Raw genomic sequence first — 20,648 nt, 5'->3', positions numbered from 1 at the left:
CTTCTGATAAATGTAAACAGCTACATCTGCTAGTATATATTTCAAAAGAAATAGATAAATAGCTAAACGTCGTCAACCGTGTTTCAATCCTGCTACATCATTAGGGCAACTTTTAAGGCGTTATCCCCCTTTTGAGAGCGCATCTTTAATGCACACTCGTACATTCTTAGACGAAATACAACAATGTACGTTTCTCTTATTAGCTTTAAGGTTTCTTTTTCATTAGACAACTTCAAGAGAAATATTTTTAAAAAAAATGCAAATGAATACGTATATCTTTACAATTTCTTGAAGAAATGATTTTATAAAATGCTAATTTTCTGTTGCCATCGCTCAAATTTTGTATTTGATAAAAACGGATCTGTGCTGACGTATTGCGATGATCTCGCCACGAGCGTTGACTATTTATTAACGTCAGCTTCATTAATTTCTTTTGTTGTATTTCGTCATAGTGAGAGACACTCCTGCACTTACTTAAATGTCTATACATATAAGAAAAGTTGTATCCACATTTATATATTCGTACTAGCTAAGGTATTTGTTTACTCGGCATGAGGGTTTCTGAGATGATGTATTTTTGTTCCGATGTAGTTTTGTTGCCAAGATTAATCCATGACGAAACGAATAAAGTATTGAGTAATAATCCATTCTGAGTGACACTATTTTGGAAGTTTTCGCTCAATTCTCACTACAGGCGATACTAAGAATATAATTAAGAACAACTTAAGAGTTATTCTCGGTTATGGCTGGGAGAACAAGAACAATTTACACCCACGATTAAATAAAGAGCTTAGTTCGAAATTCTGTAAAGAGTTTTATTCTTTTTTTCCTCCCAAAAAAACATATTGCCACTTAAGCGTAAAGCACAACGGGGTCAGAGGCCACATCTGGTGACCTGTGACTGTACACTACTATTTGGGATCATATCTAACAGAGGACTGTAGAGAGTTGATTAGCAAGATGTTAGTTTACATTACATTTACACTTTTGCATGCTAGTGCAGTCAGGAAAGCAGGACAAAGGGAAGGGATTACAAAGTAGTCTAAGAAACTATTAGAGTAGAATGCCTCCTGTCGGATAAGGACCTCAAAATGAAGAAGTGTGATTTTGCTAATTGTCGTGTTAATGGAAATATGATCATCGATGGATCACAAGAACTATAAGTTCATCAAAGCACATTCCATAAAAATAATTGTAAAACAGACACAGGGGTTTAAATGATTCCCGAGTTAAACCTATAAATTATCAAGTTTAGCTACACATACTGAAAAAAGGTTACATCGGTCGAAACATTGTGAAAATAACATTTAAAACGAAAACATTAGTTCGAATTATACACATAATACTAATTGTGATATAAAGTTGAATTCATACACACTTCTTATAGACCGTTAAACGTTCTTGGCAGATTCAAAGGATAAAATTGTCCCCCTAGAAGAGATATGATTCCATTTCCGTTTAATGAAAACCATTTTCCTTTCCTTGCAGACCATCGACTAGTTAGCCAGTTGTGTTCTAATCCCAAAAGTAATAGGAGCCTTCTATATTCTGAAAATGATACAATCTTCAACGAATAAGTGCAGATATGCGCCGGTGTACAGCTAATGTTCTCTACGGATCCAAATCATGACTGCATGACATTTGCCAGCATTATCCAAATGCAAATCCGGAAGGTTAAATGCTTGAGGGCGTGCCTGGAGTGATGAAGACAAGGTTTCCGGACAGGGTTATGGCCTTTAGTGTGGTTTCAAGTGAGGGCTATCATGTCACCTCACATCTTTGAAGTCGGCTTGAAAGTCAACACCAAAGTGTAGCTGAATGTGCTGAAGAGTGCGATAATTTCCAGACGCAATCATATGGCCGCTAGCAGACCCTGGGTGTGGCAACAGGACTCGGAAACCCAGGCTTGACTTCAGAACGATTACTATGGCTTCGCTTCGTACTCTTCTCTTATTGGCCCCCTACTCTCCCGACCTGAAACCACTGGACTACTTAGTTTGATCATACGTCGAGAACATCACAAACATGACCTCTCACAACACCAAAGACAGCCTGATCTCCACCATCTGCCGAGTATTCGCGAATCTCCCGCCGGCGCTTGTATAAAAGGCATGCTGCAAATTCTGGATCCGTATCGCACTGATTGAGGCTGAAGGTGGCTACATTGAATACATGTCAGCTCTAGTCCATACTCAAGTTACCTAAATTGATCTTTTAAATAAATCGTTTTAAAGAAAGCTGCAGCGTTATTTTCTTTATGGCGACAATTTTATCGATCTCTGCTCTACTCATTCACGTTACAGCTAATTAAAATTTTTGGACTTTACATTTTATATAAGTTCAGGTTTCTTAAGACTAACGTATGTCAGAATTTATCGCAGACACAAACCGTTGTTCCTGAAATAGATTATATTTATTGAAGTAGTGTAGAATTCATAATTTTATTCCACTAAATTGATTGCTTTTCAGGGTTCCTGTATATAGCTTTCACATAAAATGCTAAGAATTTTTTAAATATAATCTTATAGATATGATAAATTTATATTAAAAAATAAATTGAAAAATAATTTCTATGGTCGGCAGAATAAAGATTAATTAAAACTATTGAAAAATGCAAGTATATATTGAGGAACACGCGAGCAAAAGCTTGTTCTGCTCTCATGGAAGACGAACGTTGCTATGAAGATAATACGGTAAAAGTGTTTAGTGGGATTAAGATGGATAAAGTCTCTTGCTGCCATATTTGGGCTGGTGCATTTACTGTCAATCTTTCACTCTTAGACAGGGTTCAAACGAGACTCCCGAACTGTCAGCTAGGCTTCAACCTCTGTCCCATCGACGAAATGTTGCATTCCATTGCCTGTTTTACATGTAATTTTTATGGTAGGTGCTCCGACGAAATACAAGTCCTTGTACCTCGACGTAAATACCCCCGACCAACCCGACAAGCAACAAGATTCCACCCCTACACATATTCCAGAAAAACTTCTAATAGTTTCTTATCTAAGACTTCTAGACTTTGGAATTCCTTTCCGGGTTCCTGTTTCCTTGACTGTGTTAACATGCAGAAGTTTAAGTGTAATGTAAACACATTTCTTGCTGCTCAACTCCCTACATAGTATTTCTGCAAATGATGTCCCAGATAGTAGCGCCCTAAACCAGAGTGCCACTGGTCCTTGTTTGGGGTGAAAATGCAATAATAATAAAACATAACGTTACTATTGTCTTTTTTTGTTTGTAAATCATACTGTCGTCGTTCCATTGCGTGCATTTTGTGATTCATGCGTGGAAAGGAAATACAATTCACATGAGTTTTCGTCGTAATACGTCGCCATTCTTTCTTGAATTTACCGTGGTTAGATTTTTACTTCTATTAAAATATCCAATGGTTTATAGCTACAACCTTTTATTTGCACTTCAACTATGGTATTATAAGCTAGATAACAAAAAGAGTATTTTTTATTTATCGCTGAGTAAAAATACAGGGTTTTCCTATTGGTGTTTTCTTTCGATGATTAAGTTGGTTAAGTCAACGAAAAGAGTTCATGCTTCAGTTAATATCTTTCGAATTTAGTCAAACAGAAATAAAGTGTACACATGAATGAATATATCCACACATATCAGACCTAATAGGCACGACGCATCAGTATATACTTTAAAGTCTGGTTCATTTTAATCAAATGATATATTCTATTTAATGAACAAAAATATAGTGCATTTAACAATATATATATATATATATATATATATATATATTCATCACACACAGGTGAAAGCACGTGCGGTACTCTGCCCTCGTGAGCCGTCACACACACACACACACACACACACACACACACACACACATATATATATATTTGTAGAAATATATTTTTTTATAATATATATATCAATCCTTATTAAAGAAGCTCAATGTAATTACATAGCAATACAGAGAATAAATGACAAAAAGTTATATTCCAAAATTCATGATGTTGACCATTTTATAATTTATTCCTTTAATTCAGTTGACCTATACAATTCTTGACAATATCTGTTTCGTAGCGAAAAATCAATCACTTAATCATTATATCAATCAGTGAATCTATTATGCCCTTAACTTATCAGACAGATTGATTGTTGCTATTTCACCTGAGGCGTTAAGAGCATAATAGATTCACTGATTGATATAATAATCAAGTGATTGATTTTGCGCTACGAAACAGATACTTTCAAGAATTGTATAAGTCAACTGAATTAAAGGAATAAATTATAAGATGGTCAACATCAAGAATTTTGGAATATAACTGTTATTTATTCTCTCTCTCTCTCTCTCTCTCTCTCTCTCTATATATATATATATATATATATATATATATATGGTCATCCACATACAGTGCTGTTTCGTTGTGTCACTGCTTATCAGTGCGGCTATATAAGCAACTACCTCCAGCCAGGATCGAAACCCGATCGCCCAAAAGCTTCTAACCATGCGCTATACGGCTGCTTCTATGCGGTCAGGGAAGTAACAATGTTTTTGGCATTGTCCAAAGTACCTGAGCTCAATTTGTTTACACAAAGAGCATTGCTTCATACGCTAATGGTAATTTGTATATCACTTCCCAAATGCGCAACCCAATATAGGGAGCATTATAGTCATCCACATACAGTACTGTTTCGCTGAGTGTGCATGTCATATATCAGACCTTAGTATTTCGTTATATATTCCCTCCTAGCTCTTTTTGATCAATCATCATTGAAAACACTAACTTCTATTAAGGTTGCCTTTTCTCTTTCTTGTCCCATATCAACATTTCAGGTTTTCTAAATACGTAGATGTATAGACTGCATAGTCATAGTGGATGATGTCAGACTAATTTCCAACTGTTCTCTCGGGCATATACTCCCAGGGCTTTCCACCGTATTCTACACCTAAATTTTTACAAATCGTCAAGTGAAAATAATTACACACTTCACTGTTCCACGTCTCACAGTGGCTATCCCCAGCAGAACCCCAAAGCTAAATGCCAGACGGCTCATACTCCCTACCTCTGTGCGGTAGAACCTGCAGTTGTTAGTCCCCCGATCTATCAGAGAGGGACCTATGCTTTCAGTGGCGTCCGTGCTTCCGTGCTTCCGTGCGTTACGATTGCCAGAAACGGATTTTGTTCCTAGGGGTTGTCCTGCTTGAATTTGAGTTCTTAATCGCAAACCTTTTGTGTGTACAATTTACTACAATTCAAATTCGTCTTAGTGTGTCACTGCAGCAACGTATTGGGATATGTTTTATCCCAGAACACCAACATGTTCGCTCCCAATACACGTACCAAAACATGAACAGTGTTAATCAGTTCAAACGGCCGATATTCAAATTAACACCGAGTCTAGTCTATAATAAGCTCTGGCCTGTGTTTTGTCGCCATCACTTGAAATATAATTAACTGATATGATTAGGTTCATTGTTTTTATGTCTTATACATCTTGATTAATTTTTTCTGTCAATAATATTTATCAGAAGAAACAACTTAGTATTTTCATTGTCTTGCATCATTCTTTATATGACTAGTATCGTATCGACAGTATGTTTCTGAATATTTGAGATGAAGATTGATAATTCGTAATTTTTTTCAGACAACTTCTCTTATCCTGACTTTTATTTGCGCAACGTTTCGATCGTGTCTCTGTTTAGACTCGGGAACATTGCTGTCACGACTAACAAAGCGAGAGCATGCTATCCCTGTAGATTGAAGAAAGGTTCGCTTCGAAATTCCGCGAAGATGGGTCCTGGATATGACCTTAAACTATATCCGATGGTGAGGCTTCAGCTTGCAGGCTTTGGAGAGTGTGGAGCCACCCTTTAATTGCCATTGCTCCCAGGTCCACTCTGACCCGGAGTGGTAGTACCTATTAGGTTTCCAACTATGGGTTAAATAGAAACCGACCTGAAAAAAAACAAATATATTCTATTAAAAATGTTTTCTTCAAAATCACTAGATTCGGCATTAAATAACCTGAAAAGAGTTGATATGCCGTAAAACAAAAATAACCAACCAAGCGTGAAGATGACTGAGTTCGACGAGAAGATTCTTGAGTATGACAAGAAGTTACATCGGCTAAACACACACAAGAAACAAGCATGGATCAGAAAATCAAGAAATCCAAGCCATTAATATTAGGATAACGTTTATTGACTTATATTATCTCTTGTTATCTAATGAGATTTAGCAGAGAATCCAAAACATGAAAAAAGGTAATAACTTAAAATATATAACAAATAAACATTACCAAAGCCAACATAATTTACTTGTCTACCTATCTAGATACGTTTTGTGTGTTTTACCGGATTTTAAGCATCTATTTAATTTGAAACACAAGTAGTGCCGAGATAGTAAATTAGAACAGCAACGAGATGATCGACATCCGACTTTCAAATGGCAAAAAATCAAAACCTAGACTAAAACCAAATACTGGTATAAATTTACCCAATAAACGTTATAAAGTGCTATTGGGAAGATTTCTATCAACATTTACTTTATTTTTCGAATTTCGTACCATTACTGACAACCCGAAGATGGCATGTTCTTGTTGACCATGTAGTAGTTTTAAGTTACCGTATCGGCACTATTTGTTTTTCGAACTGAATAAAAGCTTTAAAATACGTTAAAACACAACTTTTTAAAATCCTTTTTTCGTTTGTTGGCTATACTAATAAACACCCAACTATGAAAAATAACACAGGTTATTGCCAGCGATATTTCGTACTAGTACAACAGTGTGGTAATAAAAGTATAAGGAGGATGAAATAATCTCAACGAAGTAAATTAAATAATTATAAATATTGTTCCCCCGATTTATCAGAGGGGGGGGGCTATTTTTTCCGCGGCGTCCGCTAGTCCAGAGTATTGCCAGATAACCGTTCATTAGTTTTTCCTGAAATTTTGCCACAACTTGCATTTCATTAAATAGATGTGCATAGTAAAAAAGAAAAAAATATGAAAATTCCCGTTGCGCCACCAGGGGCTAAAAAGAGGTAAAAAATGACCCAAAATGGCCAAAAATGACACATTTTGCCCAATGACTTTTGTATTCATCCATTAGATTTTTAAAAAACTTGTCAAAATTGGAGTTAAGGTAATCTGCTTGAAGAATAATAAGGCAAAATTTTACACGAACTTAGTAAATGACATTAATTTAGATAGTAAGTGCATTACAAATAACTTGAACATTAGCAATAAAGTAGGAAAATTACATGAAAAAGAAACTTGTATTTTGCTTATGGACCATAAATCTGATTTCGATACAAAACCACAAACAAGACTTATAAACCCACTAGACCCAACATAGGTAAAATTAGTAAAACAATCCTAAAGCTAATAAACTCACAAATCAAAAACACTTCCAACGTAATCTAAAGACACTATTAAGTGATCCCAAACAAAAAAAAGCTGCTTTCATTCAATTTGATATTGAGAGCTATTACCCCCTCATTCCACAAGACCTCTTCGATGACACCCTGGAATTTGCACCCTTTCGCTCATATATAAAACCAATTGAAATAGACATTATTAAAAATGTACAAAAATCTGTACACATTAGCCAGGGCCAACAATGGACCTAAAAGAATCAAGCCGGATCTTTTGAACTCTCAATGGGCTTCTGGATTCTGCAGAAGTAACTGACCTAGTAGACCTTTTTATTTTATATAACTTAGCAAGAATAATCGATACAAAAATATAAGACTCTATAGGGACGACGTACTGCTAATTTTCGAGAACTTCAACGGCCCGAAATTCGAAAAAACGCAACATGTCTTAATTAAAGAAACGAAAAGAATTAATGTAAACATTGAAATAAAATCTAATTTAAAAACTGTAATCTTCCTCAATGTTACTTTCAACCTCGTAACAATACATATGAACCTAATATTAAAAGCAGTTCTAATCCATTATATATATACCCTTTATCCAAAACATATCATTAACCACATCCTCAAACGCATCAAAACTAGAATTAGTATAAACTCATCAAAACAAGACATTTTCAATAAACACAAACCCTTCTATGAAGCAAATTTAACACATAGGGAATAAAACTATATCACCCCCCAATAATAAAAAAAAACAAAGATGTAAGAAAATTATTTGGTTCAACGCTCATTTTTTATATAATGACGAAAGATAAACTAGGAAAAAAGTCTTCAAATAAGTTAACACCCAGTTCCCCAAAATAACATATTACATAAAATCTTTAATAAACATACAACAAAACATAGCTACAGTTGCAGTGATAACCTAAAACGAATAATTAAAAAACGGAATAATAGACTACTTAACAACACTAACACTAATTACAATAATATCAGTAACGCAAACAAGCTGCAACTGCACAAATAAGTCAGATTGCTCACTCGAACAAAAATGCTTACAGTCTGAGGTTTTATACAAAGCCACTATCGAACCGATAGAAAATTTAATGATAAAAATACTACATCGGACTGGCTAGAACCTCCTTTAAATACTGTTTTAGAATACACAAATGCTTCTTCAATAACGCCAACCACCACAACAAAACCTCTTTAACTACACACTACTAAAACCTGATGCAAAATGATCTCACAATCATCATCAAATAGGAAATTCTAAAAAATCTAATGCCTGTAAATCGTTATATTACCCCTGCTTCCTTTGTCTACATAAAGAATTATTTATTACTAACTTTAAAGATAAAGAAAAATTATTAAACATTAGAAACGAAACGTCAATTGTTTGCAGACATTACAAATCCCACCTTCTTAGCAACTTCACACCTTACTACAACCCCCTCTAACCTAATAACTTCACCCTCTTAACACTACTATACTACCCATCCAAACTCACAAGTATTATATTGAACACTATTTTACATTATTATTCTTCAAGTAGATTACCTTAACTCCAATTTTATAATTTATAATTATTTACTTTACTCCATTGAGATTATCTCATCCTCCTTACATCTTGATTTTCACACATTTTATTAACTGAAAAATGCTTAGATATGAAATTACGGTCAACCTCTTAATTCTACATATTCTCGTATATATATGCGTAATTATTCTCCCCAATAATTTCAAACGTAGTTATGATTAATATTATCCATTAATAAATTAAAATTACTAAACCTATGTAGTTAAAACTCTAAATTTCCCAAAACTCCTACAAAACTCCACTTTTCCCTTCTTCCCTAAACCTGACTCAAATTTGAAAATATACTCAACAGAATCTATACATGATTTCCTATATAAGCTATAATGGACGCATTTGTTTACCCATATTAACTGGACGCGTCTTGGCTCTCTCTGCCTATCCCACCATCGCCGTCGTCGCGGAAGATTGCTGACTTCTTAATCCGGATCTGATCTTGAGACATATACTAGTCACCGTTCTAAACACAGCGAACCTTTTTTGACACGTTTAATTTAAATTCCTTTTATCCTTTTTTCTTTTCTATCTCCCCGAACATCTCTTGCTCTGAAATTTTAACATACTTTATACATTTTTTCTTTTTCTTTCTTTAGCGTTCTTCCATTTCCCCCGTTTTCCCTCCTCCCCTCTCAATCTCTTACTACCACTCTTTTGGCTTTTAATATCCATATGTAAAACAATATCTTTGCTTTTTATTTTAACTTTAAACATCTGATGATATAGGCGGACAATCTTTATCCCCTCTATTGAAAAAACCTGTAATGAAGTAAGTTTATACACTCGAGGTTGAAATGATATCTATATATCTTCTATAATATAAAGCTGAATGTCTGTGTGTGTGTCTGGTCACCCATGGGCTCCTATATGGTTGACTATTTTAATAACTGATTACATATAATGATAGAAAATGTATCGAGACACAGGAATGGGTATGTTTGATCTGGCAGAACGGTGATTCATTAAAATTGTGGGGTCTGCGTTCGCGCCTGGTCCACAAATTATGGAAATAAAAAATTAAAAAAAAAACGTTTGCAAGTTTTTTTGATATAGATGTACATAAGAATACTTTGATAAGTATGTTTTAACTTAAATAGGGATGGTATGATAAAATTGTGGGGTCTGCGTTCAGCCTGCTCTCCATAGAATGGAAATAGTCACAACCTTTAATAAAGACTTTTCATATCTATCTGCGTAAGTATACTTTGATGATTATGTTTCAGTTTGGTGAAATATGATATAATAAAATTATGGGGTGTTTGTTCGCACCTGACCTCCATAGAATGGAAATATGTCACTAAGTTTAACAAGTTTTTTTAATATAGATTCACAGAATATTGAGATAACTGTTTCAGTGTGAATGGTATAATAAATTATAGGGTTTATCTATTTTATTTTTACTTTCATCATATTTTGCTTTGGTTTTGGTATCTCCAAATTCAACCCAAATTTACAACCCTTTCCTTTTCATAACCTATCATACTTTCATAAATATTAGTCCATCATCTGTGAGCTGTTTTTGAACCCAGTCAACGACGGGTACTTTTGCTAGTATATATATATATATATATATATATATATATATATATATATATATATTATTTGTGGGTAAACAGTTACTATCTAACAACCTTGTTGTCTTCATTCGTCCCGATTTTGGAACATCTCAAACCTGAACCTATATATATATGTATATATATATATATATATATATATATATATATATATATATATATGTATATATACAAAATCTACACCCAAAAATAAACTTCACATTAGAAGCCCCACAGAACTACCTTTCCTAGACATCCTAGTAACAACAAAAAACAACAACATAATCACAGACATCTACCACAAACCCACAGACACTCAACAATACCTCCAATTCAAAAGCCACCATCCTAAAAACTGTCTAAAATCAATACCCTCCTCCCTAGCACGTAGAGTCTGTACCATAGTAACAGACAGACACCTCCATTCAACTAGACTGAATGAACTACAAATACAACTGCGGAAAAGAGGATATCCACTACCACTAATACAGAAAGATATTGAACTGGCTGAAAAAATTCCAATAGACTAACTAAGAACCCAAAAAGAACACAACAAAGAACAAATTTTAGCATACGTCTCTACACACAACACAAACAACCCAAAACTATTCACACAGATAACAAAAAACCTTATCCTCCTCAATCAGAACGACAAATTAAACAACATACTTAAAACAACAAAAATAATAAAAAGCAAACGCCAACCCAAAAACTTAAAACACATCCTAACTTCCTCAAAACTCGTCCCACACACTACAAAAGGGGTTACAAAATGCAACAAACCGCGATGTGGAGTATGTGACATAATAATAGAAGGTAACACATACACATTAAAAAACCCAACACAAACATTCAAAATAAAAAGGATCTAAATTGCACCCCCAGAAATGTAGTATATGCACTAAGATACACAGCATGCAACAAATCCTACATAGGCGCCACCAAAAATTTCAGCAATAGAGTGGCCTTACATAAGAGCAACATCGAAATTGCAGATAACAGACACCTCTATGTTTCAAAACACGTACACACATGCAGTGGAAACAGCTTCAAAATAATGCCAATCTTCCAAACAGACAATTATTTTATTTACTTACATAGGAAAAAAACTTCATCACCAGATTCACTCCTGAACTGAACAGAGCCTAATATCAACACACAAAAACATGAAATGCAAGGCACACTCACATGCACATCCATATACATATACATATACACACCCACACATAAATCAGACCCGACACATTAAAACACTCACACGTGAGCGCATATAACCACACAAAGACATAACACCCCTATCTTTAATACAACACACTGAACAATACCAACCCTACTTAACATCGAAACCAACAACACTAGGAAACACCTAGAACCATAGTATATTATTTGTTCCAACACCTCGATCCCTCCTCAGTCAGTGGAGGAGAACCCCCTCATGACTGAAACAACTATCATCCCTTCTATCATCCCCATCCCATACCTATACCCCCTCCAATTGCCCCCCCCCTCTGGGGAATAAAATCTTCCCCACACTAGGAACCGATCCTGGGTCTGGCCATACCCACATGGGGAGACAAATAAATAGAAACATTAAAAAATCTCCTATACATATTTTTAAATACATTCCTCTATCTAAACAAACATAATATAAAGAATACCCGAAAAGACTGAAACGAAAAATCGCAATACTAAAATCCAAGAATCCAAAAAATAAATATCAAAATAGAATGAAAGCACCCCTACCCTTATTTCAGAAGAGCTGGTCCCCCCTCTTCACACATACACATTAGTAACGACCTTGGATCACAGTAACCTTCCTAGGGAAGCAAATAACCTCATAATACTACAAAACAGTACACACATTCTCGAACCAATAAAAGAAAACACACACACACACGCACACACACCCTAGCCTAAAGGAAAAGGAAAAAAACACAAGCAGAAAGAGAGTGACTAAAGCCGAGGTCAGCAGCCTCGACAAGCCCAATAAAAGAGTAATAAAAATTGAACATGCCAATGAATAATAGACACTTACACGCCTCCACCCATTGGAAACACTTCAAATGAACTACGAAAATGCCATTTTTACATTTCCAACACATTTGAAAATAATTTCTGACGAGGACGCTTCACAGAACGTCTGAAACGCGTAAAAACGATTTCAATGATTTAAAAACATTATCACAATGATCCAAACATAATTCTCAATGAAAAACCAAAGACACGGAATAATAAAATAATGTTAAAAAATACACATTGTTGGTGACTACCCCCTTATTTAAATATATAAATATATATAAATATATATATATATATAGAGAGAGATAGAGAGAGAGAGAGAGGAAGAGAGAGAGGGGGGAAAGGGAGAGATATGTAATCAGCGAGGGGAAGAAGCAGGTTGTAAAAAAATCCACCCATAGAAGTAATCAGATAAAGCGCAGTCGTGCTGGTCAGTTTCCAATCTTACGACTAATCATCCGATTTGATGTTCATACTTTATAAACGATTAGCGTAAAATTTGATCTCCACTCTTGTCCTTGCGACACACGCAACAATGCTTATGCACAATCTAATTCATTCAAGCTCAACACATCATTTTACCATATATCTACTTTTACAGGCGCCTTTCTAAATTGGTCATCGTATTAATGAATCGGAGGTCGAACACGCGTGCAGAAATTGGCGTTCTTGTGAAGAGTCCTTGAAAGGTAGTGGCTTTTTTCCGAATTGCATTCCTCGGGCAGTCCTGAGACTGTACTGTCTTTTTTGTTTTGGTCTGCAATTTCTAACATCACATCCATCCTTTCGCTTGTCCTTCTCTTTCTTTTAGTGCAGCTCGAATTACTGACGAAATGACAGCTAAATACAAACACACACACACACAAGTATGTAAATATATGCATATATATATATATATATATATATATATATATAATTATAAAACTCTGTGAATCATCTAGCCGTGCTTCATTGAATCTTGTTTTCTGATGATCGGGCGATTCCATTTATATATATATATATATATATATATATATATATATTTACATATATATATATGTGTGTGTGTATATATATACATACATATATATACATATACACATATATATACATATATATACATATACATATATATATACATATATATATATGTATGTATATATATATGTGTATATATATATGTATATATGTATATATATGTATATATATGTATATATGTATATATATGCATATGTATATATGTATATATATGTATATATATGTATATGTATATATATGTATATATATACATGTATATATATATATGTATATATATATAGATATATATTCAGATATATTATTACGAGAAAGAACTATAGTAAGGTATCACTTTTTTCTAGAGATTATAATTTAACTGAAGTAAATTGTAAATTAGTTCGTAATAACTAAGTCACAATATCCTTATGATAATCTGATAATTTGACATGTAAGTAATAAGATTTGACATGTAAGTAATAAGATTTGACATGTAAGTAATAAGATTTGACATGTAAGTAATAAGATTTGACATGTAAGTAATAAGATTTGACATATAAGTAATAAGATTTGACATGTAAGTAATAAGATTTGACATGTAAGTAATAAGATTTGATCGCAACATGTTACATATTAATTTTTGCAATTTTTTTTTATGGTGGTAAAAAAATGGAATTAATAAGTAAGAAGTGCGATTGGTGGGATTTGGTTAAAAAATAAAAGTCTTTTATAATGGCAGATTATATGGCAACACTTGCAATTATATATATTTCATGAGATAATTATTCTTAATTCATTATGAAACTGAATGCCTGAGTTTGTTAGATGAAATAAAGTGATATTTAGATCGGGAATTGCTTCAACCATTTCCGGGACTAATTTCTCATAACCCTCCCTCCCTTAAAAATATATATGAAATCAAGTGATTTTTTAATTGTAAACTGCTTCAGCATTTACTGGAAGTTACGCAATACAGTCAGCTCTTAAAAAAATATATCAAATAAAGTGCTTACTGATCGTAAACTGCGTCAGCAATTTCCGTGACTAACTCCTTATACCCCCTACGTTGCCTTCACCTGCTTTCACAATAATACAAGGAGAAAAAAGCTACTTGTACAGTATTCTACTCAAGAAACATGGTACTTGTACAGTATTCTACTTATACAAGCAAACAATGAAAAGGAACACTACTCAAGGATTTGACGTGATTTTCGGTTTTAAAAATTTTTATGGTCGTCACAGGTAAGATTTTCTGTGTTTTTTTCATATAGGTACTACACTGTACAAGTGCGGTACTTTGTAACATCAAATATACTATTTGAAGAACGAAGCATTTCTTCTTGCAATTAATCAAAAGTGACTTTTCTAGGGCATTTTTTGTAATTAATAAGAAGTGACTTTTCCAGGGCATTTTTATAATGCTATTTTTTTCTTACATTTTTTTTTACAATATATCAGAAATAACTTTTCCAGAGCATGTTTATAATTAATCAGAAATGACTTTTCCAGGGCATTTTTATGTTATTTTTTCTTACAATATATCAGAAATAACTTTTCCAGAGCATGTTTATAATTAATCAGAAATGACTTTTCCAGGGCATTTTTATGTTATTTTTTCTTACAATATATCAGAAATAACTTTTCCAGAGCATTTTTATAATTAATCAGAAATGACTTTTCCAGGGAATTAAATAAATAGTTGAAAAACAGATAATTTCTTTCTTATAACTAATAAGAAGTCAACCTTTCAGGATACTTTTTAAATTTCAAGATATTTTAAAAATCAAGCAGAAGTGACTTTTCCAGGACATTTTTGTAATTAATCAAAGATGATGTTTCCAAGGCATTTTTTAATGTTAAGATTTTGTAACATTAAATATTACATTTGAAAAACAAAAACAATTTCTCACAATTAATAAGCAGTGATTTTCTAGGGATTTTTATAATTGATCAGACGTGACTTTTCCAGGGCATTTTTATACTATTAAAACTTTGTTACATTAAAGTAATTTAAACACAAAACATTTTCTCCGAATTAATCCGAAGGAGCCATTCTAGGGCACTTTTGCATTGTTAAAACTTTGTTACATTAAAAAATGTAGTTAGACAAACAAATAATTTTTATTAAGGTTTTCCTAACTAATGACACCATTTTTGTTTTGTTTTATTAGTCATTTAAGGGATGTCAAGATAATAACGGTCGAAGCGAATTATCGTAATAATATATAGATAATGTCACACCAAATAAGTAAGGGTCTAGGAGGATAGAACGATCGAAGAGAGAAAGCACTAGCCAGACATCCGCTGGACGAATGCAAAGAGGACTGGAATCTTAGGGAAGCTTATTGTCGTCTTAACTCCAGTAAATACCAATGGTCGCTGCAAACGAGAAAGCAATGTAAAGCGCCTGTTACGATAATGCAAATTTATCTGCAATATTAATCCAAAGAGGTGGAGTGTACTACAAATCTGGAGGGACGTGTTGTTACTAAGACTCCGGAGAACACCAGAGGTTGTTATCAAAGAAAATTTTTGCTAGTACTACTCCTAGTGAGTAAATAATAATAATAATAATAATAATAATAATAATAATAATAATAATAATAATAATAATAATAATTAATAAAGCGGAGTTGTACGAACATCACCCCGTGTGTAATGTGTAGCCTGATAAATTTTTGATATTTTTTACTAGATTATTATAGACCGGACACAAATTAACCAGATAATGAAAAAAAATGAAAAAAAAAATCATTATTTCGATATTTGAAACCGGTGCTCCCTTTTTAGTTACAACGTCCTGGTAAATCGGTCATCCATTTTTTTTTCTATCTTCTAAACACGGAAGTGAATTATTGTCCAAACACGGAAGTTTATACTTGCCATATTTTTATTCCCTTTTATTGCCCATGTTGTTTTGTTTTTATTCTTGCTTGCTTTTTCCATTGTGAACTCGTGCTAATAAAGAAATTACGGAAACCCAAGATGGGAATTAATGAAGAAACTGAATGAAACACCGATAGAATATGCCCAGGAGAAACATTTAATAGCCCAAAGCAAGGTTTGATCAAGTGGGCATGACATGACCCTGCAGACATATGCACGAGCCAAATGTGATAACCTTTGCTGGAGATGCTGCAGTTGCAAAAGTTCCATATCTTTACGTAGTGGTACCTTTTGCGAACACGCAAAATTGACAATGTCAACAATTTTGCAAATAATGTTTGACTTCGTAAGAAAAACTCCTGTTACAGACTCGGTGAATGCCATTACCAAAAAACAACAAAAAACAAAAAAAATACAAAAAAAAAAAAAAAAAAAAAAAACAACAAAAGAACAAAAGAAACGTGTATTCAGTGGTATGGATATTGCCGGGATGTGTGCTCTAGTAAAATAATGGAAGACAGGGAAATGCTAAGCGGTCCGGGACATGTTGTGCAAATATATGAAAGTCTCTTGTTTAAACGAAAAAAAAAAATACGTCTGCCGAGTGACCAGTCAGATATGGGTCGTAGGCTTTTATGACCAAACCCCACAAAAAAGGATTTCTGCAGAACAAGTAAGAGCGGGTAATTTTAGAATGCGTTGCTGTCGGTTCAACAATTTACACGGACCAGTAGCGGAGCTACTCCAATTTAGGAAATCGTGGCTACGTGCACGGGGCAGTAAACCATTCTGAAAATTTCGTTGACCCTGTAACCGGAGTTTGCACAAACAGCATCGAAGCATACTGGTCTAGAATTAAAAGGCGAATCAAATATGTCTGTGTGTCTTCGGGAGATATGAAATGACGAGGTTATGTATCGCGAGGCGAACGACATGAAAATTGAAAACAGAATGGAAAATTATGAAACATTTCTCCAGCATGTTAACGAAATTTATAATACTTAAATTAAAAACAAAACTCATCTTTCATAAAAACAGAAAAATTATTGTAAAAAAAAAAACACCCACAAACACATCTTTCATAAAAACAAATAAATTATTAAAAAACACCCACTAAAACTTACTTTTCATCAACGAAAACTAAGTTTAAAAAAAACTCGAAACTTTATTTTCATAGAAACAAAAAATTAACCAAAAAAGTAAACAAAATTTTTATTCTATTTTTTTCTTTGAGAAACAAAATCAATATTTCTGACTTACAAATGCGGTAGGTTCATGTCATTTTTACTTTCTATGGTTTTGATATTTCCATGTTTTTATTAGTTACAAAATGGGTGACCGATTTACCAGAACGTTGTAATTAAAAAGTGAGCACCCCCTTTAAAATGTCGAAATAACGATTTATATTTTTTTTTCCATAATCTGGTTAATTAGTGTCCAATCAATACTAATCCAGCGACAAAATTTCCAAAAATTATCAGTATACAAATTACGTACAACTCCGCCATTGTTGTTGTTGTTGTTGCTGTTGTTGTTGTTAATAATAAAAATAATAATAATAATAATAATAATAAATACTACTACTACTAAAAATAATAGTAGTTTATAATAATAGTAATAATAATAATAATAGTAAATAATAATAATAGTTAATAATAATAGTTAATTATAATAGTTAATAATAATAAGAGTAAATAATGATAATAATGATAGTAAATAATAATAATAATAATAGTTAATAATGATAATAATAAACAGTATATTGTATAGTCTTTTTTATTTTTAACTCATTTTCTCAAACTTACCGTGTTCAACAGATAGTCGGACGCCATTTAAAATTTTCCCATACATCGGTAAACACTGGATAAACATGTATTACATAAAAACATAAAAAGTATGCAGTTAGGTAGAAAAGTAACTTATTTGTCCTTTGATAACATTTGTTTATATATTTGTTTTTTGACAACTTTGTCGAATCTATGTGTACAGTAATACAAACCCAATAATACTTAGTCAACGATACGTAATTGTTTCTTTTTAGATCATTTAACATGCACATATTAATTTATATGCAGGTATATATATATATTCTGAAGTAATTTTATGATTTTCTATGAATAATATAGTGATAGAAATAAAATCACGAGTAAAATATGCGATGCTTGTATTTGCCGATATTTCCAAAATTGGCTCAACAAATAAAATCCTTACTACGGTCGTATCTTTGCTAATATATATAATCTAAGCGTTGACGTTTCTGAGTTTTTGAGATGAGGTTTGGTTATTCGTATTATTTGGATTCATCGGACTACTGTTCTCATCTTACGGACCCGTGGCGCCCTTGTTAGAATACTTTGAGAAATCAATTGTAAAAGTGATATAGTCCTGAGAGTTGAAGGTTCAATCCTCAGTGTGGGCGACCGAAAAATACAATTGCGAATTAGGACCTCTATCCAGTCATGGCTGACGGAACAAGAGCACGTTACCCACGTGAAGTAACTAAAAAGATTCCGCTCGAAATTCGGTCCAAGTTCCCGAGTTTGACAGAAACATTCCCAAGTTCGACAAGATACACCTGAAGAAGGTCGGAGGTTACATCGATAGAAACGTTGTGAAAATCACAGTAGTCCCATGATACTGAGCGTTGAGTTTGTCGATTATGACACTTTTTTCTTGACGTACGTTCACTCTTCGAATAAGAAATGGGAGGGCGCTGGCTCCTCAATTCCACCTTCAGTCCTTGTGATACCTCTTTTCACGGTGAGATAAAGGGATAGATAACGAGACTATCCTCCCAGATATTACCTCCTCATTTTGTTATGTAATAGGTCGAACACAAGAAAGTGTCGATCTATCTATTTAGCTATCTATTTACTGTATTTATCCATCTCGGTCTATCTATCTATCTAACTGGAGAGATAGACGTGATATGAATATGATAAATACGGTAGATTATATTGTAGACAAATTTACTGGAAGGGATGTTTAGCTGATCGGATCTGCGTGTGAGTCACGTGATCAGGTTAGCTGGAGATCAAAGAGTTGGAATTTGGACGTAAAGAAGAGCGGACGGTTTAACGGGTATCCCCCCCTTCACCGGGATAGGAGCTGACGTGTGTGAAAATAGAGACCTAGAATTAACCACGCAAGCAAAGATATTCATTTTCCATTCTTCTGCGATCGACGCTTGGAAAGTGAATAAAAACTATATAAAACCAACCAGCGTTCTTGGAAGTGAATGAATATTCGTCCAAACAGTGTTCCAGTCTCCCGTCTAAGAACAAGATGAATTTCAGGTGGACAAGATCAACGGCGCATGGAGATAAGGTATGTTCAAAATACATGTATCACATACACACACACACACCCGCAGATGAACAATCATATATGAATACATCATAAATCGAAAGCAACAAAAATTCTAGGGTTCAAATAGTGAAGAAGCAACGACAGACATTTAGCGACACGTATAGACATCAGGATGAACCCTTTGTCTCAAGTATGCATATCGACATTTAGACGATTATACAATATACAATGGTTTGGTGTCTTTTATCATACCGATAATATACCAATTTGAGGGGTGAGCGTACACCAAGAAGAAATTGTCACAATTGGCAACCTCAACGTTTGGGTTATATATATATATATCATTCAACCACGGTATTAATAATTTTATAACTTACATAAAAATGAATTAAATGATCCTAATTATGATATAATAAAATTATTAATTTTTATGTAAATTATAAAATTATTAATTCCATCTACTAACTAACTAACTAATAAATTAATTTTATTCAAACAATTTTCACTACATAAATATATGCAAATAATAGGGGGGAAATAAGTTCAATCCAGCGACTGACACCCTTTCTAACTCAACAGTAAACAACAACATATGCAAATAATAAATAAAATATTTATCAATATTCAAATTTTATTTTTAGCTGCAATATTTTAAGTCTAAAAAATTCTTATTTTTACTTTACTAGAATATCTTGTTCTTTACTTTTCCAGGTTGAATTTCTTGTTCTTTACTTTTCCAGGTTTAATAAAATCTTAAGAATATTACTTTTCATGCGCGCATTTTTCCATATAATATATATATATATAATATATATCGGCCAAACAAATTTTATACATTTTATTGCACTAAAAGCTATATTGAACAATGAACAATTGAACAAGGAAACATAAACGAAACTCGTAATAACACAGAACAAGACATTTACTTTAATAAATGTTTAGTATGGGA

Source organism: Euprymna scolopes, chromosome 10, assembly GCF_053919585.1.
Source record: "Euprymna scolopes isolate OS-2025 chromosome 10, ASM5391958v1, whole genome shotgun sequence".
Taxonomy (NCBI): domain Eukaryota; kingdom Metazoa; phylum Mollusca; class Cephalopoda; order Sepiida; family Sepiolidae; genus Euprymna; species Euprymna scolopes.
The sequence above is the reverse complement of the archived record's forward strand: the minus strand, read 5'-3'. Positions refer to the sequence as shown.